We start from the raw sequence: 25,357 nt of genomic DNA, 5'->3' as shown, positions 1-25,357 counted from the left end.
GTACAGAAGACATGATTCGGGGAACACTAAACACCTGGGCTTGTTCTTCAGATTATGCCTTAAAGAATTCAAGCTCCAAACCGTGATCATTGAGCACCACATAGTTAATTCTCTGCACCACCACTAAACACCAGGGATACTGTTACACATTTCTTTAAAGTATATAGAAATAAAATAAATAAATAAAGTAAAAGATGGGAATACATTTAAAACCCTTCACCTTTTACACAGGCAGCAGTTTCACCATCTTAACACCTGACATTATTCCCTTCATGTGATGATCTGTGAGTTACAAGGGACAAGGCAGGGCAAAAATAAGAAGAGACATCAGGGACATTCTGTCAACTCAGGGACAGGCAAGAGGTATCTTAGTGCGTGTGTGTGTGTGTGTGTGTGTGTGTGTGTGTGTGTGTGTGTGTGTGTGTGTGTGTGTGTGTGTGTGTGTATGTGTTATGTGTGTGTGTGCCCAGTAAAGTGCTGATTTGTACTCGAAGTAGCTAAAACTGACATCCCATGCACTGTGTTGCAGAAGCACCCAACCCGTTCACTCGTCCGCACATGCACACATATAAACATAGTGCATGGGCTGTCAGTTTTAACTACTTCAGTAAAGTGATGATTTGCATCAGCAGTAGCCAGGATCAATTTAGAGACATGCACATTAGCCAACAATGAGAAGTTCCAGGTTGTTATTTTGTCTAACAAGTCTGGAGGTGAGATGCCTTTTAAGAATATAAAGACAATGCAACCTTTAATGAATTTGTCTGATGTGGTAGGTCTGTTCCGAACAAATATCTGATGTGAAAGCCTAGGACTAAAACTTAGTGCCAAGAAATGTATGATCATATCCTTCAGCAAGCATGACTTGTCATGTAACTATCGCATTGTCAGTACCTCTTTGAAAACTGAGGCTGTAGTCAGAAATTTAGGAACCTATGTCAGCAAAGAGCTGTCCTTCGATCACCATATACCCACAACTGTAAGGAAGTCCTTTTGTCATTGTGTAACCTATATCTAAAGGTATGGCATCCTGATCCAAGAATACAACTGTTCTGATGTACTCAGCACTCAGGATGATCATTGAGAGTAGTGCCCATTTTGGTATTTACCTGCCCAAATACTAGTCACAACTGGAAAAATCACAACGCTTTCGCAGTAAAAAAAAAAAAAATCAAGAGCCTAAATCTTAAAAAGTATATAGACCATCTCAAAGCCTGGTTTCTCTTTCTCTAATCATACAGGCTGTTGAGAGGTGGCATATGGCTTGCATATAGAGCATCAACAGACTCTATTCTGCCAATCCTTTACACATTCACAAATCCAGTGGTGTCATAAATACCCTCTCAAGTGATCTAAATCATCTTTCTTGCAAAATTAACAGAATATGCTGAAGAGATAAGTATGTGTCATAGAGAAAACCATTCCTATGGCACTGTCTTTCATTCTACATAAAGCAGAATACTTCCCATGCTCTATTCAAACATAATTTGAATGAATGGGGGGGGGGGTAACCAAGAACTCACCTCCAGTTTAGCACCACTGGCCCTCAGGATAGTGTAAGCATGTAATTACCCCAACATATACTTGTTTGTCCCACCTTTGGATATTTGGATTGTAAAACATGAACGCTAATAACTACCATGGGATTGCAAGGCTAGACATTCTAAGAACCTCACAGATCAGTAGCCTAGTAAGTCCCCATGAACCTATGAATCTAAGAAAGTAAGTTGGGTCATGTTGTAAAGGTGGTAAGAGGGAGGAAATAGGGTTAGGAAAACAAACATAAAAAACAGACAATATATACACGCATACATACACGTATATAATATGCAGAGGGTGTGCAGAGAGTGGTAGCATCCCCCCAGGAAAAATGCTGTTATTTGTGTTGCCGATTTCCAGAGGAGAAGCCAGTTTAATGTTCTGAGAAATTATCTTTTGAAACTTGATCATATCTTCTTGTGTGCTTATGAAATAGATCCTATAACTCCCTGTAACAATGATGCATCAATATACAAGCCTAGAGGTATTTGAACTCAGAACCTTCAACACCTATAACCTTAAAAGGGCAGTATAGGTACATGCTGAGTTATATCAGCAGTCCAAGGAAAGTCTGTTGTGAAACACACACCTATGGTTTGTATCACACACTTACTGAATGGCAACTCCGTCAAAGGGGAAATTGAAACCACTGCCAGCATAATAGTAGGACACCAGTGCCCTAACATATTGAGCTACATGTATAAGCCTACAAACACTGGTATCTGTGTAATCAACCCTATAGTAGTCCCATTCAATACTGATTGGGCAACCTAAGTGCCAATACTATGTACAGCAAGGTTTAACACATATTTCCCTTTATGATAAACACTCCTTATAGGAGCATTTGTTTTTTTTTTCAGATAAAAGGTAAAATTGCAAATGACCCAAAGTGGTAGGGCAACACATATTTCCTAACTCAGTTGTGCACTACGTGCATAATTTGCTTATATGATCATTTATCTACAGTATCTGACATAGCCGACAAATCACATGAATCTATGGCACTACTCTGGACATTTGATAATGTTGCAGCCCTGGGGAAAACAACACATACCCATCCTGACTACAGGTATGACACCTGACTGGATTGCTAACATGCAAAGCTATACTATCTGTAACAGGTATACTCATGCAGGTGATCCTTGAGGTTCTCACGATTCCTCTACTGCTGCTTCACATTTTCTACAATCTGTTCAGGGGCTGTGGGGAAAGGAATGGGAGTGTACTAGACATTGTTTGGCAGACAGTGGCACTTTGCATGTGGAGGTTTAAAAACACGTCTTACTTACAACAAATAGTTGATGGCTTCTCCCTCACTTTAGCACAAGAGGTTGGGATTTCTCTCAGTTCACTGTAATGGTGGTAGCATAGCTCACTGTTATTTGGTATACCTGTGGCATTTGTGGATGTCTTGTGCTAGGCTGCTCCAGGCCTCTGCCTTATATTGTGGACCTGATACTACTCCTCAAAAAGTTTGGTCTCGAGTTTTGGTGGAGGGGATGGAGGAACATTTGTTTTATTCCTCAGGACACCACCTTTCTGATCTGAATACCTCTTCTGAAGCTGTAGTTGGCAGTGTAATATTTTGCAAACACGAGTGAGTGAATATTCTTGGTCACACAGATTTTTGCATGTGCTGTCATACCATGTTGGTCAGCTCATTTGCATGACTAGTCATGGAAAAGCCCAGTATCTGTAGTGCATGATAGTGTCTGTACATGGCAGTTTGAGGTATGAAACATGGCAGCCTAGTTTCTTGCTAAATGACAAGCAGTAGCTGTGCTCATTAGTTGCACATGTGCATTGACAGTGCTCTGCTCAATGCCACATGCAGAAACAGCAAAAAGGAGAAGTGATTTGGAAACCTTAAATGACCATGAGCGAGGTGTCTTCTTCTACTTTTGAACAAACTAAAAGACGAAAATGGGAGTATAGGAGACTGATGGGAAATGGAAGCAAGAATAGGATAGGACATAAGGTGGAAGCCTGAGGAATGAGGCTGGAGGTGGGTAAGAAGGGGTAAAAATGTTTTTGTCAGGTGTCCATATTTCATAATTGAAGAGAAGGTAAGGTATGGATGGAAGTAAGGGAAGTAAGAAGAAGGAAGGAGAGTTGGGATAGGGTTGAGGTAGGTAGCAGACAAGACAGATGGGATGTAGTGACAACACGAGGAAAGGGAAGCACAATGATGTTGGAGACATCAGACAAACAGATGGAATGCAATGGTGAGGGGAGGATTAGACAACAAATATGGGTGGGCATAGACACAAAAGGCAGAGGGAATACTACAATGGCTGAATACAGTGGTGTTGTGCTGCTGATGTGCCCACCAGCTGTAACCCAGTGGGAGCTTACTCACCAACCTGGCTTCCCTCACCACTGGACCCTATTCCAGATGGTGGAAGCAATGTTGCACAGGTATGTGACTCAATGAGCCAATGGAAGAGATTTTCCATGTTACCAGTGCTGTCAATGATCTCCCCCACTATTTCTGCTAGCTGCCAATGGCTGACAAAGCTTTAACCTCCAAGTTGACTGATACTAATGGGTACAACAGTATCAGCGTCTGGTGCAAGACTACCTATACTGGAAGGTGCAAGTGGGGAAGGAGGTGTTGAGGTGACTCTGTCAGGATGAGACCCAGATGTGGGTGTTTCTGGTGTTGATGGTGTTGCCACTGTTGCTACTTATAGGGGGCTGACAGGTCATCCCTCATGAATGGCTACAGGTCTAAATGTTGCTGCATATAATAGGAAAATAGATAGAAACAAAAATATAACCTGTTTAACATTCCAACAAAAATAGCTTTGTTTTGTTAAAAAAATAGGTTCATACTCTTGTCTTGACTTATGTTTATATCACCCTCCCACCCTTTCCCCTAAAATTGATATTACCTAGATTTCATTACTGCCTTAGCACTAATAGTTCAAATGCCACCTCTCCTCAAATTACCAAGTAATGTAACTGCATCTTAGATGTATGGCTGTATTATGTCAGGCCCTTTCGTCATAAACAGATAGCCAGATTATATTTAAAGATTGTGTATGCCGTGCCCCTGAAGAGTAGCATAAGTACATTCTTATATTATAATGAACATTTCTAACATGTTGAATTATTATGCTAAAAGTAATGACTAGGAATATGTTGTTATACGAGTTGTGATAAATTTTCTGCCATGTTAATGTTCTGTCTCAGTTTTGCTTAGCTAGCTGCCTCTCTTTGCTTACCCAATCAGAATGTTTTTTATATGTATATAAATGGCTGTCTTACATTTTAATGGTCTTGTGCCTGTGAAACTCTGCCTGCCAGCATTTTTATTTATTTTCTGCCATGTCCTTTAATGCTCACACTACTGGCATACCTAAATGGATAATTTCTGTTTTTATAAATATTATGCTAAGTATTTCTCTAAGCATGGTACAGCACATAACCAAGTAAGAACAGTGTAAGATACTGAGCTAACTAGAACTGAATTAAATGAATGAGTGGTTAAATTTTACACAGACAAGTTAATAACATGTAACTTAGATGTGCTCCATCTTAGTCTAAATCATGCTGAAATTGGTCTATTATGGTGCAGGATGTGTACCTCATTAACCAATGACATGAAATAACCTCACAGATATTTGGATAAGTAGGTTGAGCAGGAAAGATTGTTTTCAGCAATGCCATATTACAATATTATCAAATAATTTCTAATCAAGTAAGTTCTAATAAACAACATTAATCAATAACATATATTAAACATTCTCAGATATAATATGCAAATACATTCAGAAATTTGATACATTAGAATCAGATGTGATGAACTTAGTCAGAGCCAAAGCAAACAGATAAAATAATTATATGAGTAACTATTCAAAGAAGATAAAATAGTTCTTTATGTAACAGAAAGCAAGATTACTTTTTGCATTATAATATACTTTCATCTGGATTCAATAAAATCTATGTAGGTTCTGTGTAGAGCCTACAAGGAATGTACCTGTGTGCTCCGCCATGGTTTTTCTCCAGCAGCAAGCTATACATATTAATTATGGCTCACTGCAGAGGAAGATCAGAGTTACACGGATATTGAATCCATCCAAGCAGCAGTGTAGAGGCTGTCCTGTAGTTGTTGACTGACCAGAAAACATCTGGACAGGTGTTAAGCACAGGACAGTAATATATTTTTTTTAATTTTATGTGCTGTTTGCATGGTGTGGCACAGTGCTTAGCGATGCCAAGCTGTGCTTATACATATGCACATGACATCTGCTATATATCTAAAAATAGAAACCGGATGTAATTAATTGAATATTTTTTTCATGTCTGTTACTGTTTGATCACTGCTTATCAATGCTGTCTGACATGTGAAAATAGAAACCGGATGTATTGAATTGTTGTAGTTCTGTGGTGCTTAGCAATGCACAAACTCGCGCAGCTTCACTGTGCAATACTAACAGATATCGTAGTAGTATATGTGAGGATATAGTGATTCCCTGTACTATCCAAGTGACTAGGTATGTTGAGTCATGTCCTATAGTGTATTAGGTCCTTAGTTGTAGTCTTGAGCAGTCTTATGTTTTGCATTTATTGCTTTGAACATGAGTCAGATGACTGAAACATCAGTTTAATTTAAAATTAAAAAATTGTTACATTTAGCAAAGCTGTGCTTAAACATGGACAACAGTCTACTTCATTTGCGCATTCCTAAGCTATGCTTAAACATGACTTGTGTGAGTTTGTGAGATGCTTAGCTTTGCTTAAATGGTTTATGCGAGTTTCTGCAATGCTAAGCAATGTGCCACATTTTTGAAAGTTGGACTATGACTTGTAAGGGTGGGAATGCACCCTATAAAGTGGTCAATAGGCAGGAATCTGACACCATTCTTTGGAGTTCTCACTTGGCTGTTGATATGTCTGGTGGTGTTGGTGAGGGACCTCGCTTTTGGGTGCAGAGATGGGGTGTGCAGGAGTCCAAAGTGTTTGTTGGACTCCTGTTCAGAAACCATGAACCCCAGCTGCTGCAGGGTGATTATCAGGGCTCAAAGTATAAGTCTGAGGCCTGGGATCATTTGGCTAGGGAACTTACCATTGCTACTGGTATCCTCCACACTGGCGAGCTGTGTCATAACCACTATGATGACCTGAAGGATAGAAAGAGGGGAACCTTGGACACCTGGTTCTAAGAAGCTCAGGCTGGGAGCACCACACTGACATGTAAGTATGTGTCCCACTGATTTATAAATATAAAAACTGAATGTGTGGAAAACTGGTATGCATAATACTTTGCTTCTCTTACAACAGCTGCAGAAGAGAGGAATCACAATATCCAGTCCCATGCAGGGTGTCTGGCCAGGATGAGGTGTGAGTTTGGTAAGTAGGGAAAACATCAAAGCAATAACCTAATGCATAATGTACTGTCAAGATAAAAAGTATTTACAGAGTTTGCAGTCCTAACAGTCAGGTATAACATACTTGGGAAACATAATATGTTTAGTAATGTGTCAGTGCCTACCTGAAATGGTAAACCAAGTTCTAACAATGCATTATTGTGTAGTATAGCTTGCAAACATGAGACGAGGTTAGGGTCGACCTAGATTAACAGTCACTGTTCTGCTGTGCTCATTGTATGAAATATGTTATAGACTGCACCCAGGTAATGATGAGGGTATATGGGTTATTACTTACAGGTCTGACACAGCTATCCATGCTGTGCGTGCCAGACTTGAAGCAGCAGTAATAAATGGATTTAAAGGGTGATGGTGCTGTGATATGTATTGTTTCAAACAAAGTAGTGCTCAATATGATTGTTGTCACTGCATGATGTGTTCTGATTTAACCCCAGTCAACTGTACAAAGGAAATGAATAAAGACTGCTGAAAAAAAACTGTCTGATAAATATAGTGCAACACCTATAGTAAGTCTCAAGCCTGTGTTCTGACCAGTTTGTGTCATATAACACTGTACATTCCACCCACTCGAAGAACAAGGTCTGTGGGTAAGGTAGGTGATATTATGGCCAGATATTCATGTGTATAAATGCCAGCTTTTAAGGTACATTTTCAATAAAGATTAAAGCAGGATTGTGCACTGAAAGTAATCTGTTCAAATAACTGTGCAGGATGGCTGTAGTCACTGCATTTGAATTCTAATCTGACACCAGTCAATTGTAAAACAAGAAATGAATAAAGACTGCAGAAAAAAATTGTCTGATAAATGTAGTGCAATACTCACAGTAAGGTTCAAGCCTGTGTTATGGCCATTTGTAGTCACATAATGCTGTATATTCCTCCCACTCCAGGAACAAGGTATATGGGTAATGTAGGTCACATTGCCATGTCTTTTGTAATCTGACATCAGTCAACTGTTAAATTTAGTGCACATGCTTCCTGGAGTCACAGCTTGTGGATTCTAATCCCATGGCAGCCAACTAAGAAATCGCTGGCTGTCTAGTCTAATTAGTGTACATGAACATACCTTTCAACTGTCATGATTTTTCCAAATGAAATGACTAATGCCCCATATGTCTGGTCCATGATTAGCAGATAAATTACATTACTTGGAATGCAATTTATTGGGAAATCCATTTACAGAACACCTTGGTAGTAAAGTATGAGCACACTATAAAACAGTTCCCTGTAGTTGTGTACCTGCATTTGTTAGTGCTTGGCCCATACTGTCCCATGCTAAGGTTGAGAAGTATGTATATGTAACATCATTTATACAAAATTTGGAGTAACTGTACACAGAAGTGACACTGCACACCTGTAGAAGTATGTATTATTAATATGCGTAGTAATATCATCTGTGAGGTCACTAATAGTATGTTTTTCTCTCTCTCTCTCCCCACCTGTTATTTTTCTCTAGTTTATTATTATGAAATTTATTAATTTATTACTGTTATTTATTATTATGGCTTGATATTAATATAGTATTTTAAACTAACTGTTACATTGGCCTTATGGGTTATATCATACTGGTTTGTTCTTAACATACTTACCACTATGCTATTTATTGTTGTGTACCTCATACTATACCTTAATATGTATTTGGATTAATCAATATTATGTTCCATTATGTTAATACTAACATTGGTTTGGTTATTACTAATCTTACCTTGTGTTTATATTTAATTTACTACAGCGCAACAAGGTAGGCCGGTTCCAGGCGATCCACCTAAAGTACCTTATCTTCACCTGCTGAGGCACTAGGGCCAGCACATCTGGGCTGCTGCTTGGTGGTGCCACTCTGCTGCCCCTGCACTACCTGCTGCATTGGGTAGTTCCACCCCATGGGCTGGTGCTGGGCCCCCCCTCTGGGAGTGAAGGTGGAGGGAGTGATTTTGTCACCTGTCAAGAACTGCCAGGTATGGTGCACAGGGTGGTTCACCAAACTGTTGGTGCATGCCTCTGTCAGAAGGAGAGCATACTCACCATCCTGGTGGGGAGGCCTTACCCCAGACACCAGTCTCCACCACTGCCAACACAGGGGCAGTGAAGGAGCAGTGCTGACAGTTCCATGGGTGAGGACTTGAGTCCCCAACATTCCACTCTCACCTTAAAAAAACAAATGGGAACTTACCCCCCCCCAAAAAAAAAATAGTGTCCCATTCATAGCTCTCCATTTCACACATGTGTCCACTGGACACACTTAATTTTGTACAATTGGCTTGACAGCACAGTTAGGTTGTCATCACCCCCTCTCTGGGGGTGACAGTCCACATTTATTTATTTATTTATTTATTTATTATTTATTTGCAGTTGGTTTACCAGGATAGTCCACTGGGCCAAAAAGAACCCATTTTCAATGGAGTCCTGGGGAGAAAAGCTCCAAACAATCAAAGTTACAATAGGTTAAACATGATATTTATACAAGAGTAAAAGATTCAAACAAACAATTAGAAAGTAGTAGAGGAAACATTACAGCTAATACAAACTAGAGATGAAACTTTTACAAATAATACAAACTAGCGATGAAGCTTACAGGTGGTACAAACAAGGAAGGAACGTTGCAAAGTGATTAATGAGAAGTCCAGTTACATATCAGGAATCCTACATGTAAGGGGTGCAGTGTAATGTATTCTTGTGGATACAATAATAACACTAAGAGTGTATGAGATAGGAGAAATTCTAAGGGAATATTGCATGTGTAAATAGGGGAAGGAAAGGAAGATGGAATTACCAGTGTTAGTTATGTGGGGTGGAAGCAAGAGCATTCCCACTGGGATACTAGATATGAATGAAGAGATTTTTTGAAAATAAAATGGTTGGAGATGATACGAATTGATGGAGGTAGGGAGTTCCAGAGGCATGCTAAACCATGTGATGGAAGATTTTTGCCTGGGGGACGAGTTGGTTTGTAGACTTCTAATAGATTTTGGTTGTTAGACCTTAATACTCTATTGGGTAGGTGCATTTTAAAGGTAGAAGACAGGGAGGGACAGAGGGAGGGGTTGAAAATGAGCTTGTGTGCAAGAGTTAGTTGAGTATAGGTGAGATGCTTGGGTAGTTCTAGCCAATGTAGTTGTTGGAGAGAGGAACAGTGGTGGGTGGAGGACTTGTGGCTGGTAGCGAACTTGGCGATTTTGTTGTAGCAGGAGGAGAGTTGTGTTTTCAGAGAGGACTGTATATTAGTTAGAAGTGGTGCTCCATAGACAAGTGAGGGATAAGAAAGGAAGTAGAAAGAGTGATTTTAGTAGCAGGTGTAAGTTAGTGCTTTTGCTGATAGAGCATACCTAGTTTTTGATGGGTTTTTTTTATATTTAGTTGTAAATGGGAGTTGAATTTGAGCTGGTTATCAATTTGGACACCATGTAATTTGGTCTTTGAGACCAGTTCCAGAGGTGTGTTGTTTTGACTAGTAATAGAGAATGTGTTACTATCGAAATAGGTGACTTTAGAGGGGTTGAACACCATTAATTTGGTTTTAGAGGCATTGCGTGCTAGGTGGTTTCTTTTCATCCATTGCTCTGTGGTTAAAAAAGCGTCTTGAGTAAGCTTGAGGAGTGTAGGGATAGATGAGGCCGAGCAGATAATAGTTGAGTCATCTATATATTGGATAATGTTTGAGAATGGGATAGAGTTACAGAAATCATTTATGAATATGTTAAAGAGGAGGGGACCTAATATGGAGCCTTGGGGAACTCCGGTTGGGGTATTTAGAAATGAGGAGGTTGCCTTTTTCCATTTTACTGCTTGATATCTATTTTATAGGTAGCTGGAGAACCAGTTCAAAGATGAAGGAGATAGGTTAAGTTTTGAGAGTTTCATTAAAAGCAGGCTGTGTGATACAGTGTCAAAGGCCTTAGAGAGGTCAAGTAGTAGGGTAGAGACAATAAGTCCAGAGTCCCGGGCTTTGTTTACAGTTTTAAGGAAGGCGAGGAGGGCTGTCATAGTGCTGTGACCAGGTCTGAAACCATGTTGTGTGGGAGTTAGTAGGTGATTATCTAAGAGATGTGGTAGGAGTTGAATTTGGATACACTTTTCTAGGAGTTTAGAGATTGGAGACAGGATAGCGATGGGGCGGAAATTAGTCACACTGTTATTGTTGCCACCTTTATGTAAAGGTATGATAAAGGCCTTTTTCCAGATTTGGGGAACTGTACTTTCCTGGATAGAGCGGTAGATTAGAATGCTAATGGGGTAGGCAATTGCATCAGCAGCTATGCTAAGAAAGTAAGAAGGGATGTTATCAGGAGCATTAGTGCATGGCTTTAGTTTCTGTAGGAGTTTTTTTATAGTAGAAGTGGGTATGGGTTTTAATGAGAATAGTGGGGAGTGTGGAGAGGGGGTGTTGGGGGGGAAAGATGGGGAGGAAGTGAGAGTAGGAGGAGAGGTGGAGGGTGGAAAGTTAGTGGATGAGAGTGAGGGAGTGGTAGCAGCGCAGGGTGGAGTGTTCTTATGGGATTATTGGGGTAGTTTGGAGAACGTGGTGTTGTTAGAGAATGAAGAGGTTAATTTGGAAATAGATTCAATAAAAAATGAGTTAAATTGGGTAGCTAAGTCTGTATCAGGGGTGTTAGGGTCAGGGGTGGGGGTGCCTGGTTTGCTGGGGTTAAGTAGAGTAGAGATACCTTTCCAGAATTTTTGAGGATTTGTTTTGTTACTGTTTTGGAGGATGGAGAAGTAGTTTTGTCGATCAGAGATGATGAGCTTTTTTACCTTATTTCTAAGTGTTTTGTATTCATTATGTAGGAGGGGGGTCTTATTTTCCAGGTAGTGTGCCCAGACTTTATCTCTGAGATGCATGGTTGCTAGTGTGTATTTGGTAAGCCAAGGGGCAGTATTGATTTTTATTCTCTTTGTCCTTAAGGGAGCATGAAAGTCTACCATTTTTAAGAATGTTGAGTTAAAGTGGGCAACTGCGTTATCTAGAGGTAATGTTTTTAGACAATTCCAGTTTATTGTTTTTAGATAGTTAGAAAAGGTTGTTGGGTTAAAGTTTTTTGGTTAGGGACAGTAATGTAATTATGAGTGCGAAGAAGGAGTAAGGGGAGACGATGAGTGAAGGTGGGTATGTGTTCACTAAGAGGGTCGGGAAGAGTACCACTGTCGGAGAAATAATGGGGATGAGAGACTAAAATCCAATCCAGAATACTGCTGCTAGAGGGTTTTTTGAGGGGCGTGTAATAGAGTTGATTAGCTGTGAGAAATTATAGAGGTTGATGTTAAGTGGGTTTGTAGGAGACTGAATGGAGGTCCAGTTAATATGCATGTCTCCTAAGATTATGGTTTCATTTCTAATGTTATTGGAGAGCCAGGAAAGGATGTCTTCGAGTGTGGAAATATTATCCCCTGGGGGGATGTATAGGGAAGCTATACATATGTGTTTGTGTTTGTTAACTTGAAGTAGTGTTAAGAGAAGTTCATCATTATTAAATTGAAGAGTAGGTTTGTTATAGGGGGTAACTGACAAGGAGGATGAGTAGAGGAGAGCTACTCCTCCCCCTTTTTTGTGGGACCTGTCTTTTCTAATGATAGAATAGTTTGGTGGAGTTATTTCAGAGTCTTTTATATGGGGTTTTAACCATGTTTCTGAGATGGATAAGATGTCAGGTTTATTATGTATGAGCCAGGCATGGAGGTTTGGGATTTTGTTAACTATACTTTGGGAGTTTATAGAAGTTAGTAATATGCTTTTGTCTGTAATGGTTGAGGTGGCGGGGGCCTGGGTTAGGATGGATATCACCTGATATTAGACTGGTAATCAGGTGTAGGATTGGGTTAGAGAGGTAATTGGACAGTTTAGATAAAGGATTGGGTTCTATTGTGATTTTGAAGGATTTGCTAGTTACTATGGGAGTAGATTGTTTATGAGTGGTGATTAGTTTATATGGATAAAGTAGAAGTTTCTTTATAGGAAATAGATGGGGAGAAATTGGGGTGTTAGAGTATGAGAGAGAGGAGGTAAGGTGGTTAGTTACATGGAAGGATTGTGAGTGGTAGGAATTACTGGGCTGGGTGAGGTAATGAAAATATGTTAAGTTAAGAAGTAGAAGTAGTAAAAAGGAGATGAATGAGGGTTTTGAGAGCATTTTGAGTTGTGGGTAATTAGAGGTGCTAAGCTGATGTTGAAGTAAATGTAGAAATGAGAGAGGTTTATATGCACAGGATCTGGTAAGTACTTAAATAGTGCTAAGGAATAGATAGTTGTGTAAGGATTTGCTGGGGATGTAGTATTGGAGTGGGTGTTGAGATAGTAATGTAGTCTAATTGGCTAGGTGAGGAAAACTAGGAGAGGTGAATGAAGGTTAATTAGAGTGGAGTCCCTATTGGGCTCAAAATATCTGTCACAGTACACAGTTATTGGTGATGAAGAAATGGATAGCTATGTTTTTTCTTACATCCATCCTGGACATCCCTACCTGCATTTCACTATGTTTTTCCCCCTGCTTGCACCCCTTTTCACCACTGTTCTATCTCCCCATTTTTTTGCTTTAAATATTTTTAGTACTATACTGCCAGATGCTTTTGGAACAATGTTAATCACATTCAAAAAGTGCACCTGCACCCTATTTCAGACCCATGGCCACCACATCTGCAGAATAGTGGATCATCCCACAAAGCCACATAGCTGCTAATACAAACACTGTTTTAAGCAGAGCATACTAATCTGTAGTTCCTCTCATTAAGCCTGTTTAAATGGTGCTGTGCATTGTGCCACACCGTGCAAATCAGCTAAGAGAATTATACAAAAATAGTACTAGAACTGGCACTGTAGTACACAAATACATCACCATAAAGACACACACATCATCTTAGATGTAAGTGAAGTATCTGATAGCAGGCAACCCTGCAATTATGTCTACAACATACAAGAACACACTTGATAAAACATTAATGGAATAGAGGATTTTAACTGGGACTCTGGTATACAACTTCAGCACTGTAAAGCCAGACATATAATAATAGATGTAAATGTAATATTTAACAGCAGGTAACTGTGGAATGATAACTACAACATGTAAAATTCACCTACTACATCATTGAATGTGTAGCTCAGTCTGTAAAATCTATTAATAACATAACTTTTTGGTACACAGGGTCCAGGGTTCAAGTACAGCTGTGTCTACCAATGAAAATACATGTATGTGGCCATCAATATTATAAAGTGTGATATGTGTTCACCCTTTCTACCTATGCATATTGCCTGCAGCATCACCTTCAGCTTCAGTCTGTAGCACACACATTTGTATGTAAATAGTAGCTGCTACAGACATTCTCTCTGCCATGCCATAGTATCTGTCCCCCACTATTTTCAACCCAACATATGAGAAAGGGGTTGCAATCTACATTGAGGCCTTATATCTTGTTCAATGGTTGCATGGGATTGGCTGATTATACTGCAAATCAGCTGTGGTGGCTGCAATTAGCATTTCAGAAGCATAGACTGGTTCAGAGGCAATCATTTGCTAATAGACAACCATGTTAAAAAGGCAAACAGCAAGCTAAGGGAAACATTGTGTATGAGAGTTACTTTGCATGCTCAACTCATTGGCACAACATTTATAAATTTCTGTATCATTCAAGAGAGGAGTATTGTACTCCATCAGGTATGTAACATTTTTTTTTCAACATGATGCATATGTGTCCATATACTTAAGGGGAATGGGGATTACAGCAGCGTTGCTTGAAACTGTACTGATGACATGCCATTGATCTGCACATGTGTTACACCTACAGAGGAACTAGAGTACAGTACTTTTAGAATGCTCTGTGTTCATTTGGTATACCACTCTTCTGGGCATTTCCTGCTGATAGCAGTGGTAATACTGCACTGCCATTTGTGTGGCACTGCTGGATTTAAATATTATAAGTGGGGTTTACACATATGGGCCACAACTTAATGGACTGCTGTGCTGGATGTGTGATCACACAACAGTATTTGTCATGGTACAAGCAGGAATAGATGACTACTGCTACTATCCTATTTGGATCCACAACCGTACTATGTTTGCATGGTGTTGAATATGAGATGTGTAGCCAAGTAGTCCCTACTTGTAGCTATCTGTTACTGCTGTATCTCTATGTACTATACTCCCACGTATGTGATCCTGACATATGTTCCCATTTTGCTGTCTTTCAGGGAATATATATCCATGACATTGGGGCCCTTTTATAGAGGCAGAAAATTACACTATCCTGGAAACCCTGCGTCAACACCACCAACTCCTGCTGTCCAGGGGGAGGACAAACAGGGATGAGTGAGCAGCATTATGGGATGACCTGGTTCACACTGTAAATGCAATTGGTCACCAGAGTAAGACATATGAGCGGGTGCAACACTGTGCCACTGATATGATAAATGCCACCCACAGAAGAGCAGTGGATGTGGCCAGGGATCATGTTGTTACTGGTGGAGGGCCTGCAGTGGAACAACCAATGTCAGCCACTGAGGAATTCCTGACAAACCTAGGAACACAGGACAGCTCCCAGGTATCCATCACATGGTATGTCATGGATGTGAGCACCACCATTTCCATGCAAGAAGAGCATCCAGGTATGCTTACTTGGATTAGCACTGCAATACAGTAGCATTCAGTGTGTCAAAGTGTACATAGTTTTACATGGCTGGCAGGTATATTTATGTTGGGAGTTAGTTGCAGTGTGAATCTCCTGCACATATTATGACCAACAGACCAATTAACATAGTATGTACTATAACTGTGAGTTATTTGGATATAGTAGTTTGTCATAGTGCAACATGGGTTTCTGTTTACATTACCTTTCCTTCAGATTTTCATAGGACCCTCAAAAATCAGACACTGCCATGCTCCTGCTCCTGGTAAGCATAACACTGTTGGATGACAGCTGTAGATTTAATGCATAGTATTCTCTAGAGTGTCATCCCAGGCCTGCCAGCTGGATTGATGTACTATCTGCATGATTGCCAACCTCACAAATTTGTACCAATGGAACACAGTTTACAGTCATGCCTAGGCCTTGTAGTTGTGACCACACTGATAGATTTGCAGTTTCTGCAGGACAGTACAGATTGCCTTATGTGTCAACTGTGTAGAGTTTTGACAAATGTCAGCAGTGTGCATCACAGTTGCTCATAAGATTTTTAATTAAGGAACTTGTTCTTTACAAGTAACTGCAGAAGTTTGTTAGAAAATAATGTCCTCAGATCCTGGTATATCAGGTTGGGGGTTAAACAAGTCTGTAATACTGACAGCACTGTATACAGCTTAACATATATTGCAAGATAGTACTGTAGAGCATAGTAGTGCATGCATTAATGTACCGCTTTTTCCTTTTTATCACAGGTGACCAGGGGGATTGGTCTCTGCCCCCTTCACAACTGATGTCAGTGTCTCTTCAGACTCTGATGATGGTGGTGGCAAAAATGAGGCACAGGTGGAGGTTGCAAGGGCTGAATCTATCACACAGGTTGACATTCCTCTTCTGCCATCATTATCACTGTACACAGTCAGTATGCCTATGCATACCCAGTCCCCTGAAGCCACAGATATTGGACAGTCAGAAGTGGGGACATTGAACAGGAAAGTGTGGCTACTATGGCTGCAATGAGTGTTGATAGTGGCCACAGCCAAAGACATGGTAAGGTTCCACACAAGCAGACTGATAGGGATGCTCATAGGAGGCCTGCTGTCCTTCCACCACCTGTTGCAGGTATCTTGTCACATGTCAGTTGGTGTATGTTTAGAGCCATCATGGAGGCACAGGCATGTTCCAAAAGGACCTCCAAAAGAATGCTCAAGGTTATGGATGCAGCACAATCTGACATCCATGACTTCCTCCACCTCATTGCTGATACCCTGGATTGGTTGACAGTGGAAAGATTGTGGTCTGAGAGAGATTGCAGAATATCTCTCTTGGAACAGTCATTGTCTGTGATGGAACATCTGGCTGGAGTTGGGTGTTGGACTTGTAGATGTAGGTCAACAGCTACATCTGCTGACAGTCCACATGGCCATGCTCTATCATGCGCCTATAGTGGCAGAACATCCAGTCCCCCAGAGGCAAGTGTGCTGTCCATACCAAGACATGACAGGCCACGGGCTTGTAGTCCTGGGTCTTCCTGTGGGGAACATGGTCCCAGCAGACAGAAGTCACCCTTAGATAATAATGCCGCTTCTGAACTTGGGCATGGAGGTGCCAGTGCAACTCCTGGCAGAGCCATTTCCCATGTTCGAGGCAGAGACAGTGAACTGTCAGCTCAATCATGCATGGTTCAAAGCTGTCCAGCATACAGTCATGTAGGGCTAGCACTGAGATTGACTATTTTCACATAGACACACACAAACATGCACACACACACACACACACACACACACACACACACACACACACACACACACACACACACACACACACACACACACACACACACCACTATCACAATCAGGTCACCTGCAGACACACATGACACATACCATAGACCATCTTGCCTGCTTCCCTTCCTGACTCGCACACACACTTGCCAACCTATTGGGTCAACCTAGGACTCCTTCATCACCACACAACACCCTGTGCAAACGATGATACCTGTGCCACATCCGCATCATCCTTGTCATTGATGCAGGGACTTGAAGGCATGCATCTGATCCACAGGTTGACTACCTAAATTACTATGTATTTCTTTAATCCACTGTTGGCTTTCACATGCCACTTGTACTGATCACTGACAGATATTGTCTGCTGCTAGTTGTAATGAGTAAACCACACTATGTTGTGTACATTAAGTTGGATGATGTTGTGATGGCTGTATACTTACACAATGAACAGTGTCTCAAAGAAATGTTTATGTTTCAGGTGCAGAATTGCTTGGGACACACCTATGGCTACAGTGCTACAGTAAACCCATATACGTCAGAGCACAAGAAGGAATGTCAGCACAGAAGCAAAATGTCTTCACAAAGGTAAAGCAGTATAGGTGCATGGCACCACAGGCTCATATGTGTATCACAGTCTAACAGGGACAATGACTTCATGCAGCCTACTCATGCATCCGTAATCTCTGACATGGTCTGGCACCCTTGATAAGTGTAAGCAGGGTTCTGGGAGTTGATACATCTACAAGCTGTGGCATAGGAGATGCACCATCTTTAATTCTCCTGTGTCCATGACAAAAGTTTATCCTACACCAGTTATGATTGCCTTATTCTGCATCCCATTGTGTAACTTGCACATGATGTGCATTACAGCAGGAGTGTGTTTCCCATGGATGGGGAGACTATTACATGTAGTGTGTAGTGTCAGGGCTACATACCTGTCTCTGCAGCATGTCCTATTTATACCACGGTCAAGGTGCAGCTGTGTAGAACAGGTATGTCTCCTGCTAGTCCTTTCTTGGATGTGCAAGTGTTACACAGTGGGATCTGACACCTCCCTGTATGGCAGACATATGCCTCCCCTCCAACACATGTAGGAGACAGAATACACAGTTACAGCCTTGACATGGTCTGCATTGGACATGTTATGTACACTGTGTATTGGGTTACTGTGGGACCTTTCTGGCTGTCATAGATGTCAGCTATACCTGTGTACTTACATACCCAAGACATCACTGCATTCAATGATAGGTGTGATGAATGCCAGATACAGAGTAACAATGACATTCTTGGGTTTACATGCCACACCTTTCTCCATAGGTTGTGCAACAGTGCATGAAGCCCCCATCTTACTGACCAGTGAAAGTCAAATGCTAGATCACTCTCTATGTACATAAGTCCCTGACTAATGGGTCAACTGTTGCAGGTGTGCAGACAATACGATATTTTCCAAGGGGTGGATGAGTGACAAAAGGATAGTATTGTGCATCCCTTGCCTTGTGTTATTTGTTAATGGCTTTGTCAACAACTGACTGTGTGTCAGCCCATCTTGGGTAACTGTTGGTTCTCTGTGGGAAACACTGACAGTTCCTCATTTGCAATCATCTGAAAATGTAGTCAGTCTGAGGTCAATGGCAGTGGCCTTGACTGCAGACAAGGGAATGTCTAGGAGGGGTAGTCCCAGGAATGATGTGTGTGTGTGTGTGTGTGTGTGTGTGTGTGTGTGTGTGTGTGTGTGTGTGTGTGTGTGTGTGTGTGCATGTGTGTGTGCATGTGTGTGTGTGTGTTTGTATGTGTGTGTGTGTGCATAATCCACTGGTGATGGGCCTCATTTTAGTGCTGGCCTACACAATCCTATCTTTCCAGATAATGACTGTCAAACTCTTGGCTATCCAATGGATGACATACAAGTTTGTAATTAACCTCTACAGTGTGTCCACAATGCCTGATTGCCTAATCTTGTCAAATGCCTTCTCAGGCCATGGTAGGTGGGGTGAGTCATTTAGCCCTCATCCATCACATACTGTAATAATCAATTAGGTCCAATGCTTAGGGTAAGCATGATCTGACCATGGAAAAAAAACAGACTGTGTTTGGGCCAGTGTCTGCAGGTGTACTACATTGTTATTGATCATTTTCATGATAAGTCCTTTCATGGCTGTAAATGTGACACTACTGAGACATCTGGGGACACTACTTGTCACTACATGCTACTTGCCCTGTGTACAACTACATATTGACTTTAATTACATCATGGTTTCCAAAAAGGTAGTCAGCCAACATGTCTGTGTCTCTACAAACCTTAAGCAGGGAGGGGGACTCATACGTACACCCTGGGAAAGGTAAGGAGGGAGTGTTTACACAGTTATCCTGCAGTTGCACTCCACTCAAACAGTGTGTACTTTGATGACACAATCACCTTGTGAGGAATGCTGACAAGAGGGGAGTCCCATGAATTTCTGGTGCCTGGCTACTACAACTGCTGGCTTCAGCACAATCACTCACTTCTGGGATACCATGCTCCTACACATTCTCTCTCACCAAAAGCAAAATGTTAATACCAAGCTCCACATGAGGAGCAGGCCACAGCCTGTTTGTTCATCCACATAGTTGGCCCACATCACGCAAGGTGCTGTAGGCTTGACATATCCTTTTCCAGGTAGATGTCTTGAGTAGCAATCAGAGCACTCATTACAGTGTGGTGTGTATTATGCCTACTATTCCAGGGTTCATAAGATAACAGTAGGGTAATGAGTATATGGTGAGTCAGAGCATAGCTGCAGTGTCACAATATGATGTACAATGTCCAATAACATACACATGCAAAGTTGCTCAAGCAAGCACCACAGTGGCAGTGATCCCTGTTAGTTCACAATTTCACAGCAATTCATGCAGCCTGACCTTCAACAGCTTTGTGGTGCATGTCTGCATGCCATGGATCTGAGGCCTACTGCAGAGGAGTGGCCACATTTGGCCAAAGTGTGTGTACCCACACATGTCCTACGCATGTCATACTGTACATTTCTGTAACTGGAACACATGCCTGTGTTCCCACATCATGTCACACAGCATCCGGTGTGCTGTCAGTTGCTTGACAGGTAGTGTACACTAGCAAGGTCAGAGTAATGACCGCAAAATTGATTAAGTTCTCTGTGCATGCACTGATATCCACATCTTCACTGCAAGGAGTGCCTACAAACTGTGTGTTTGAGGCTGTCAACCCCAAGGGTATAGCAGCATGACACTATCCTTACTGGAGTTGTACATTTTCACATTTGCAGTTATGTTAATGCGACCATGCCTAATCATGGGAGTATGCTTGATGCAAGGGCCATATGCCTGGCAAAGCATTGTACCCACTTAACAATGACATGTCACACTGTCAGGTGCTGTGTTACCTTAGGTGAATTACATAAAGGTGATATCATGATACATTGCAGCATCTGTCAGGCCATTTCCTAATGAAGACCTGCTGTGACGTACACACAAGCAAGAATCTATTGTTAGTGGCAGTATCAGTGACCCCTGTAGAGATGTGGACAGTGTCCCAGACCCCATACTTCTATGCCACATAAGCAAAACATGTGACAGATGTCACTATATAACAAATCTTGATTCCATGCTGCCTCATACACCAGTCATTACATATGACAATGACCACCTTGACAACATGCACACCTCACTACGTACTCCACCCATACCCACATCACACACAACTGCATGTGTAGAGCTCCTTACCAGACACATACACAAAGGACAACCACCTCACTACCCACTTGCAAGCTCAGTACACATACACATACCTCTGCAGAACACAGTACACATAATAGCATATGCACCACTGTATCACTGGTTAAACACCTGAGGCAAAACACAAACTCAACCCTATTATTTATAGGTGATTACATGATGTGCCACAATGGTGTCCATGTCACCAGGCTATGCATGGGAAAGCTCACAGTTTGCTGTCTGTGAGTGTGAGGTGCCGGGTTATGCCATAACACACTTCACACAGGTCTGTCAACAGCAGGTGATGTTATGACAACATCATAGTTCCTGTTGGTGTGTACAACTTGAGACATGCCACAATAGACTGTATGCAGACACATGATAATGATGACACATGACTGAGCTTACAGACTCTATTTCTTGTGAGTATGCTCCTACCCTTCAGCTGCATTACACCTTCACCTAGGATGATGGCTCAATACACATGGAAATTACTGATGTCAATAATTGGCTTATTGTGTGGTGTCATTTTAAGGGGACCCAGTAAATGTCTGCCTGTGATGACTTGCTCAACAGACCTTGATGCTTTGCCACATATGGTGTTCATCTATCATCCCTGGCAGTTTGTGTGGTGGACAAGACTGCTCTCATCACCATAGTGCATTTTATAGGAGGTGTCTCATGGGGAAACCTTCCATACAGGAAACACCATCCTCAAGCAACATCACAGTTAGGCTGGTACATGCTAAGAATGCCACCACTAAACTCCACTCACTGGATGGTGTTCCCACCTTGGAAGATGCAGACTTTTGCAGTCACACACACCTGGTTCAGGGCTGTGGACAGCACCACAGCCATTCCAGGCTAAACGTCTTTCCACACGTTGAGAACCCACAGTGAAAGTGTGCCAGTTAATGTAGGTGGTGTATCCATAGCCATTATAGATAGATACACATCTAGACTGGCTAAACCATGTGATTCCCTGGAGACAATGCAGGTGATATTCAGTGCTGATAAGCCACTTAATGAAGCCAATGCCAGCTGCAGGGCAACTCCATGACTCAACACTTGTGCACACTTGAATCTATCTGTGTGCATCAAGCTACATCACAACACCATGGTGTGGGGTGACTTTCACTAAACACCAACTGTGTTGGTTACTTGTGTTTAAATTCACTTGGGCAAATGTTATTCCACATCCTTAAATACAATGTTCAGAACCAGTAGAGGGACATCACCACAAAAAGAGCCAACATACTGCATCAGGTGCTTACTAATATGGGTGACCACTGTAGTACCTGCACTGTGAGGTCCAACATCATAAGACCTGGCCACAACTCAATGTTGTTACATGTAAGACTCACACCTGAACCCCCCCTTCACCAAACACAAGTGTAAACTTCAACAAAGCAAAAGATAACCTCCTATGGAATGGTATAACTGGCATGACTGCACCACCAACCTCAGATGGGACATGCAAGCATAGCAGCCTCTACAACACTGCTTTATGCAAAAACATGTACAACCACATAGACTTGGCTGTAGGTGACAGGAGGACAATAAGCACCTCATGGCACAACAAACTGGGAGCAGTCATGCAGTCCCCCAGTTATGTCACTGCCTTACAAGAGAGTCTTTGTGAGCATATGCTTGTTCACATACTCATGGCTGTAACCTCATGCAAATGTGTATGTAGTATCATTTCCATCGGTAACAGCAATGTTCCTGGTAAGTAACACATCATTAGCAACACCTGATGTACAGACTTGGGGTTGATAGACCTGGGCACACAGGCCTGGCCACACAGGTTTAGACCTACTTTAACATAGATCATCATGTCTCCACAGGGGTAAGAAGGGTAGTATATCATGCTCATGTTATTAATGAGGGCACTGTCACCCAATAATGATGTAGTTATAACCTCCATGTAGTCTCCCACAGCATGATATTAGTTCACTGCAATGATCATTTTCCCATGTACCTTTGCAAGCTTTTGTCATATAGCCCACTCAGAAGTGATCTCTGCCTTGAATACAGGGTAATGTCTGACCCTGCTGTATTGCAAATGCTGCATATCTGTAAGTGGAATGGTACAGGTATCACCTGCTATAAGGACATTACCCAAATGTGACATTAATAATACATGCTGGTGAGGGAGATCTGTGTACCACACTTTCACAAACCATTGAAACACACCCCCACCTAATGGGAAACAGTACACCTCACTGGCACTCCTCAGATGCCATCTGTATGATTCCCTGGATGATTGTCACATCACCACAGGGCTTCTGCATGTGTCCCTTGTGGACAGAGACAATATGTGCTGATCATTTAAATAAAGTAAGAACATGACTAGAATTTTATGGGACCTAGGCCCATTGGGCTACTAATGTACAGTGATCCTATGATCCCATACCCTGATGTAAAATGCTCTAACATCCACACTCACCTGGCTATAGTGAGAATAGCACCACTATCAATCCATATGTACAGAACACTGCACAGCATATACAGGGCAAGTCAGCTGTAATTAAATTAGAAACCCTACTTATCTAATGGTACACACTAGAAATCACACTACGTAACACATGCACCAAACCCAAGTGTGCTATTAACATCTCTTTAGGTAATGTTATGGTAGATGATATCAGCAGGCTTTGTTCTGGTCAGGACTTTGGAGGTGAACATCACATGTGACAGCCAAAATATTGCAAAACCCCACCTCCTTCTAAGGCAGTGTGATGATCATATTTATTTTGCAGGGAGATCCACACATACACACACACACACACACACACACACACACACACACACACACACACACACACACACACACACACACACCAAGTGAGCTGGAGTGAGATTAGAACCCCTACCTACCTAGTCTTATACACTACAGATCACAGTATTTGCAACACGTACCATGGCTTAAGTCTATTTTATATGTGACTGCAGGTGAATACTAGTGTAATACATACACTAGGCTTGTGTTGAACAGTGTGTGTGAGCTGTAGAGTGACATTGCTTCTCAACTGTTCTCTACATCTAGTAACCTTGCAGTCAGAAAACTGTCTGTTATCCCAGCACAGTAGCCATTTTGACCATATGTAGCTGTTTGCATTTGGATGGGCAAAATCAATGTGCCCTGTTGATGCATGGGTACACAACATGATACATAACACTACCCGGTCACCTCTTGGTTTATGTGTTGTGATGTCCAGCAGGCACAGGGGGCTGTAGGTCAGTGCATTATCTACTGTTGAGGCCTTACATTTAGTCCTTTAAGCAACATTGTATATGTATCCTACTGCTGCTTCAATCACCAGTATCAGGGTATGTAGGACAATGCAGACATACACAGACATATAAACATATATCTTTAGATAACAGGGATATAAATATACATGGAGGTGTGCATATATGTGCATGTGTGTATCATGTATGTATATGTGTTATGTAGATGTATGGGAAAAGCCAGAGATATATGTCTCTGTAAATATATATGTGTGTATATAGATTTATATATACATATAGGTATATATATATATATATATATATATATATATATATATATATATATATATATAGGGAGAGTGTGATACTGACAAATATGTATACATATATGCATGCAGCTCTAGACATATTTATATATGACAAGTCATTTTGAGTGGGGAGCAGCAGAACTGTGCTCTGTTTAACTAAGAGTATGAGCATGCCCACTGGGACTTTTGCTGGTTATAAACTGACTCCAGCCCACACCTACCTGTTCTCCAGTCCCTGATTTGTGTGTCACACAAAATGACATCTGTCCCTGTTTCTGCATTACCACGTATTCTCGAGCTTGCCTACGACTTTCTTCAATTGTGTGACATACTTAATATGTCACACAGGTTAATAATATTACACCACACACATGCTGACAGTCTGTAGCACAAACAGTAATAAAGCCTGACATCCAAAATAAATGTTTATGACTAAAATCATGAATACCACCACACAAGCTAATCACTCTCGCTCTTTGAGCCACACAAGCTGTTTGACAGACAGGCATCATTCATCACACAATGAACTACATAACTATATATATTGTTATTCCTGCACTAAGTAAGATATGGAATGTATGATCAATTTCTATGTTACTGTCTTGAGACTGCCAGATAAGCTGATATGCAACTGATGAGTTTCTGTTACAGCAGTTACAAGGAACCACTGCTGCATTTCAGGTGGTGGAACACCACCACATGTTCTGCTGGGATACACAGTAGTCTAACTATCATGTCACCCCACTGTCTAACATCTCCCTTGACAGAT

The sequence above is a fragment of the Protopterus annectens genome, chromosome 3.part1 (genome assembly GCF_019279795.1).
Source record: "Protopterus annectens isolate FY-2018-M chromosome 3.part1, PAN1.0, whole genome shotgun sequence".
NCBI classification, from domain to species: domain Eukaryota; kingdom Metazoa; phylum Chordata; order Ceratodontiformes; family Protopteridae; genus Protopterus; species Protopterus annectens.
This window is presented reverse-complemented; position numbering follows the sequence as displayed.